The sequence below is a fragment of the Pleuronectes platessa genome, chromosome 9 (assembly GCF_947347685.1).
Source record: "Pleuronectes platessa chromosome 9, fPlePla1.1, whole genome shotgun sequence".
NCBI classification, from domain to species: Eukaryota; Metazoa; Chordata; class Actinopteri; order Pleuronectiformes; family Pleuronectidae; genus Pleuronectes; species Pleuronectes platessa.
Window position 1 is genome coordinate 24,379,540 of NC_070634.1, and position 6,318 is coordinate 24,385,857.

Below are 6,318 nucleotides of genomic sequence, written 5' to 3' on the forward strand. Positions count from 1 at the left end.
TCCGTGGTGATGAATTCTTGGCGGCAGTCATTTCACCGGTGTTTTATCTGTGTGTGCCGGCGCTAAAAGAAAGTTGAGAGGCTCATATAAACTTACTTATGTTGAGTTATGTTCTTCACTTATTTCTCAGTATCCAGTTGATTCAGTGAAGGTGACGTGAGTGAGATACTATTAAACTATGGCTGATACTATTTGGCTTTAATCTGGTGAACAAATTCAAATCTGTGTTGTCGAGTCGGGTTAAACCAACTCTCTTTAACGGCCACAACTTAAAAACAAGTTGACAAACTTTAAGTCTTAAGTTAAATGAACAAGTAGGAACACTAACTTGAGACCAATTGTTATATTTATTTACCTTTATATACATTTCCTAGTAGTTGTCCTTCAGTAAAAAGAAAGGACTTTCAGGATTAGGACCAAACTACTGGACAGATTCCCACTAAACCTGCTGAAGGGTGCCGGATGTTTAAAGGACTGATATTTATGAGCGTGTCCAAGTTGATAGAATTCTCCATGTTGGGTTGGATTGAGTGTGTTCTCCTCTTCAGTATCTGCGATCATCTAGTCCAGATCCCCCCCCCCCCCCCCCCCCCCCCGTTGCTCTGTGACCCACAGAATCCACTTGTAGGCATATCTGGATTCAAATGACTTGGACAGTGTTTGTGCTCGTCTGCGCTGGCAGCCTCCTGCCTGTCATGCTGAGCGTCAAATTCCCTCAACTCCTCCGTGTAATTATTCCGACTCTGCTCCTGTAATACATCAGTAATGCTGCATATGGCCCAAGGTCAGAGGGCAGAGCGGCCAGGGAGCCAGAGCCGGTTTTCCAAGGCTTTGAACTCTCTGAGACACTGACACATTTCAGCAAATCTTAAAAAACAATCCTGGTTTTGGAGAAATGATGTGAAAATGTGTTTTACTCTAAACAAGAGGCTCAATCACCACAAATAGAGACAGGGTGGGAGACGAATGTCAAACACTTGGATTTCTTACTTTTTCAACTCAGTTTCCTTAAAGTAAATTATCATGAATGTTTTAGCAGGTGTCACCGGCTGATAAGAGAATTTGGAAGACTCCTAATCCCCTTTCATTCACGTTTCATTGTTGTGCTTATTGGGGGCTTAGTGCATTGATGCAATTAACCCATGAGTTATTCTGCTTTGCGCTTCTTTTCATTTGCAACTAAATACCCAATCGTCCAGCCTCTTTCCAATCTCCAAATCCAGATTGATTCTTGTTTGTGTTACTCTCCGACTCGCCACTGAATGGCCTGCCTCGCCCTTTGCCTGCAAAGACGTTCAGAAAGCCACCAGAGATCTCTGCTGCACCCACCTTGAACTTGAAAGGAAAGTTGTTTTCGCTCTCGGCTCCGTGTTCAGCCCCGGTTCAGTTGAATGCACGTACAAAACAACGGAGCTTGTTACCGCCGCCTCCAGCAGCTCCGACAGCTCCCTCTGCGGCTTCGTGGCTTCGCCGCAGTTTAGATTTGTTGTTTTGCTGCTGCAGCCTCCAGGGCTTTAACCTGAGTGGGCACAGCTCACTGCTCCTCTGGGCGTTCAGAGCTCTATGAACAGCTTGATGAGGATGTCAACGTTGTTTTGTGAGAGTTCTGCGGCTCCAGGTGCAGTGAGTGTATTCCTTTCATTGTTTAACGTTATCATTCAAGCATTGTTCGTGCAAGAAGGTTCCCGGTTCGAATCCCGGTTTGGCCAAGGGTCGTTCTTAAAGGAGTTGCCTGTTGCTCAGTGTCAGGGTGGGTTTTCTTCAGGTATTCTGATTTCTTCTCACAGTGCAAACACATGTGTTAGGTTATTTGAAGACTTTTGTCACGGTTTGGTGGAGGAGATGGACCCAGGATGCAGAGGTCACAAACAAAAAGGTATTTAATATAATAAAAGGCTTTAAACAAGACAAAAACAAAACACTAACAGGTACGTTCTGGCGACAAAGCGCACGGAGAACAAGGAAGCAGGAGAAGCTGGTCGAGACAGCAGAAACAGACAAACCATATCTGACACGTGTGGAAACGAGTAGACAACAACGAGTACGAACCGACAAAGGGCCTGGGGAACACAGAGGCTTAAATAGAGACACAGAGGAAAGGCAGGAGCAATTAACCACAGGTGAAAACACATGAGGACTGGGAAGACAATCACCGAAAGGGAGTGAAGATAGAAACCACACACAAGGGACAGATACTACAAAATAAAACAGGAAACAGAAAATACACTGATGAGACTGAAATTAACAAACTATAATGACAGGACGTCACAACTTTAAATTGACCATAGGTGTGAATGTCCAGTGTGACCCCCGTCTCCTGCCCGAGGTCATCTGGGACCGGCTCCAGTTCCACCCTCAAAGGATAAGAAGTATACACAACGTCCAGGACCCTCCCACCACCTGCTCCCGAAGGTGAGTAAGTTCATTACATCTTCTCAATGGACACTTTGCCTCTTCAGACCTCATCTTGCTCCTTTAATCTCCGTCTGTTATTCCCTCTGTGTCTCGTTGACCCAGAGACAAACTGCTCTTCCACTGAGCGTCCCCAGTCACGATGTACAGTGAAAACTAATCTGATAATTATTTCTCTGTTCGACCTACACACTTATCAAAGGCCAACTTCCAGGCTCAACGCGAGCCAAGTGAAAGTGGAACTACGGACCAGCTCTTCACTCTCGCAAGGATCCTGGAGGGGACCTGGGAGTATGCCCATCCGGTCCACTTGTGTTTTGTGGATCTGGAGAAGGCGTATGACCGGGTCCCCCGGGAGAAACTGTGGGAGGTGCTGCGGGAGTATGGGGTAAGGGGGTCTCTCCTCAGGGCCATCCAATCCCTGTACTCCCAAAGCGAGAGCTGTGTTCGGGTCCTCGGCAGCCAGTCAGTTTCGTTCTCAGTGGGTGCTGGTCTCCGCCAGGGCTGCGCCTTGTCACCAATCCTGTTTGTGATATACATGGACAGGATATCGAGGCGTAGTCGTGGTGGGGAGGGGTTGCAGTTCGGTGGTTTGAGGATCTCGTCACTGCTTTTTTGCGGATGATGTGGTCCTCATTGGATCATCGGCTTGTGACCTTCAGCACTCACTGGATCGGCTGGCGGCCGAGTGTGAAGCGGCTGGGATGAGGATCAGCACCGCTAAATCTGAGGCCATGACTCTTAGCAGGAAACCGATGGATTGCTTACTCCGGGTAGGAAATGAGTCCTTAGCCCAAGTGAAGGAGTTCAAATACCTCGGGGTCTTGTTCGCGAGTGAGGGTACTATGGAGCGTGAGATTGGCCGGAGAATCGGAGCAGCGGGGGCGGTATTGCGTTCGCTTTAACCGCACCGTTGTAACGAAAAGAGAGCTGAGCCGCAAGGCAAAGCTCTCGATCTACCGGTCGATCTTCGTTCCTATCCTCACCTATGGTCATGAGGGCTGGGTGATGACCGAAAGGACGAGATCGCGGGTACAAGCGGCCGAGATGAGTTTTCTCAGAAGGGTGGCTGGCGTCTCCCTTAGAGATAGGGTGAGAAGCTCAGTCATCCGTGAGGGACTCGGATTAGAGCCACTGCTCCTTTACTTAGAAAGGAGTCAGCTGAGGTGGTTCGGGGCATCTGGTAAGGATGCCCACTGGGCGCCTCCCTTGGGAGGTTTTTCAGGCACGTCCAGTGGGGAGGAGACCTCGGGGAAGACCCAGGACTAGGTGGAGAGATTATATCTCAACACTGGCCTGGGAACGCCTCGGGATCCCCCCGTCAGAGCTGGTCAATGTGGCCCGGGAAAGGGAAGTCTGGGGGCCCCTGCTTGAGCTGCTCCCCCCGCGACCCGACCCCGGATAAGCGGATGACGATGAGATGATGAGATGAGACAATCATTACAAAGCTCTGAGTATTTCAATAACCGTAAAACTCAACTTTCTGCCATTTGTTCCACTCGTCATGTTTGCTCAGGAGAATTCGAAAGATGTCTGAGAGGAGTTTAAACTGGGATTCGCTAGAACCAACAATGTTTGATCTCTATAAACTGACCAGTTCTACTCGTGCAAACATCAGACTTCACAGTATCAGCCCAGTGCAAACCCAACATTAGCTGTTTAAAGATGGAGAAGGAAAGGAGGACTGACGTGTAACCATTTGTCTGTCGCTCTCAGTTCATGACATCATCAATCACACGTTTTTATCCACATACTCAACCTTTGTTTTACCAACTGCAAAGGAAAAAAGGGACAACAAATGGTTCCAGTTTAACTTTCATTCATAAACCTGGGATTTCAAACACAGATATTCATCAGGGCCGTCAGATGAAATCAGGGAAGTCCGTCTCGACGTCTCTCCAATCACCTACTGTATCTACATCCTGAACCACGGCCAGCTGTGATTGGTCGGAGTCCAACATTGATTTTCGGGCCAGTCACTGCAAGAATTTATGATTTCATTATTTAACCTGACACAGCGTCCATCTGAAAAAACAAAGATCCTCTGCTGAACGAGCATTAGACGAAGGAGGAGAGAGAGCTGGGGACAGACACTGTGATGTGAGTCAACACAACAACACTGTATAACGTGAAATATGAAGCAGCATATTCAAATCTAAAGGCAGAACAGTGACGCAGTGACACGATATTGCACATCTCATCGTGTCACTGCACAGTTCATGGTCAACTGATCTCTGAGGCAGAGATTTCATGTTCTTCAGATAATGCCTCACCATCTGTTTCATGCGAGACTCAAACCAACACTCTTCACTCGTCCACGCTTCCCAGAGCCGGGCAGAGAAAATGGACGGTTTGGTTTTTAGTTCAGTTAAAGCTCATTCGATGGACTCGTCATATTTACCCGAGCAGCATCTCCTGAGAGCAGATTGTGTACGAAATCAAAACTGATCTGAGTAACCCTATGCTCCGGAACGAATTGGGTTGGTGCCACATATTAAACAGGATTTCTCAACGCGGGGCGCCCCCCTGGGAAATAAGACCTGTCATTGCCCATATTAAACACACGTTTCAGGCTCTTTCAGTTATGTTGGTTAAACATTTGGGATTTCACTGGACCCTGGAGGAGACTTTCAGCCCTTTGCTTGAGTATTACACTGAAACGTTTTTATTTTTATCATCCCCACCATGCACACCAGCCCAATAACTACATGGGCATGAATGTCAGAGAGTCAGTTTGTGAAAATCCCCTCAAAGCTTCTGGACCTTGCACGTGGTCAAGTTTCAAGAAAAGCTAATTTAGGATTTAATTCCTCTGAGCTTCTGTTGGAGGCAACAAATGAAAAGCATCAGAGGGTCGATGCATGACCTGCAATAACAAAATCATTTTTAAGCCATAGGGACGATTATCTCTCCGTAACTTCTGGAGACTTGTTGGAAAATGTCTTTTTTTCGTGGCATATCTTTGTCGACCAATCAGCTCCAATTACTTTTGTCCAATAATAAAAAGAAGAAACGTGAAATGTTGACAAAATGTGATAATCGTCTAAACACAGTGATTTTGTTTGCGACTCATTTCGCCTCCAGGTCATAAAAATAATCGGACAAATTTGGAAAATTGAAATGTGCAGCTGCTAACGACTTTTCCTGAGAGCGATACTCTGTGATTGATTAAACATGGAACTCAATCCCAGATCAAAAGCATGTCGAAGGACCATTAACTGTCGTTTGTGGGCGTAATGTGATGATGAATACATCCTTCGTTGTTGTTGTTGTTGTTGTTGTGTTGATGGTTGTGTTTCGCGTTGCAAATGAAGTTGCTGCTTCGATCCGAGACGTGTGTGTGACGATTCAGTATCATCAGTGCATCAATCAGTGTCAAGGACAAATCTGGTTTTCTAATTCTCTTAAATCATTTGTACAAAACACATCAGTGCTTTTTGCACGAGCTCCATTTGGTCCCACGTCGATAATCATCCCATCTTTCATCCTGAGACCTTTTTAATATCCCTCTGCCCCCTCATCTCTATTCTTCCATCGTCTTTATTCTCTTTCCTGCCGCCTACTCCTCTTCCACATACAGAGACATGTGCAGATATTCAAGCAATGCAATAATGTGAATATGCGTCAGGACTGTCAATAATCAGACAACACGAAACAAGAGGCCTCTGCAGTTCACAGATCCCTCCCACACCCCGCTCAGGAATCCCGTGTAATTACAACATGGAACAATCATCGTCTGTCCTAATTATGTAAAAGCATGTAAATGACTGCACTGCTCTAATGGTTACATATTCATATATTCATCGTGCACCGAACCCAGTAACAGATTTCGTAATGTGAAACGTTTCATTGGATAAATCATTTTACGGAGCTGTCAAACGATCAAACTCGATCAAGCTCTCAGCG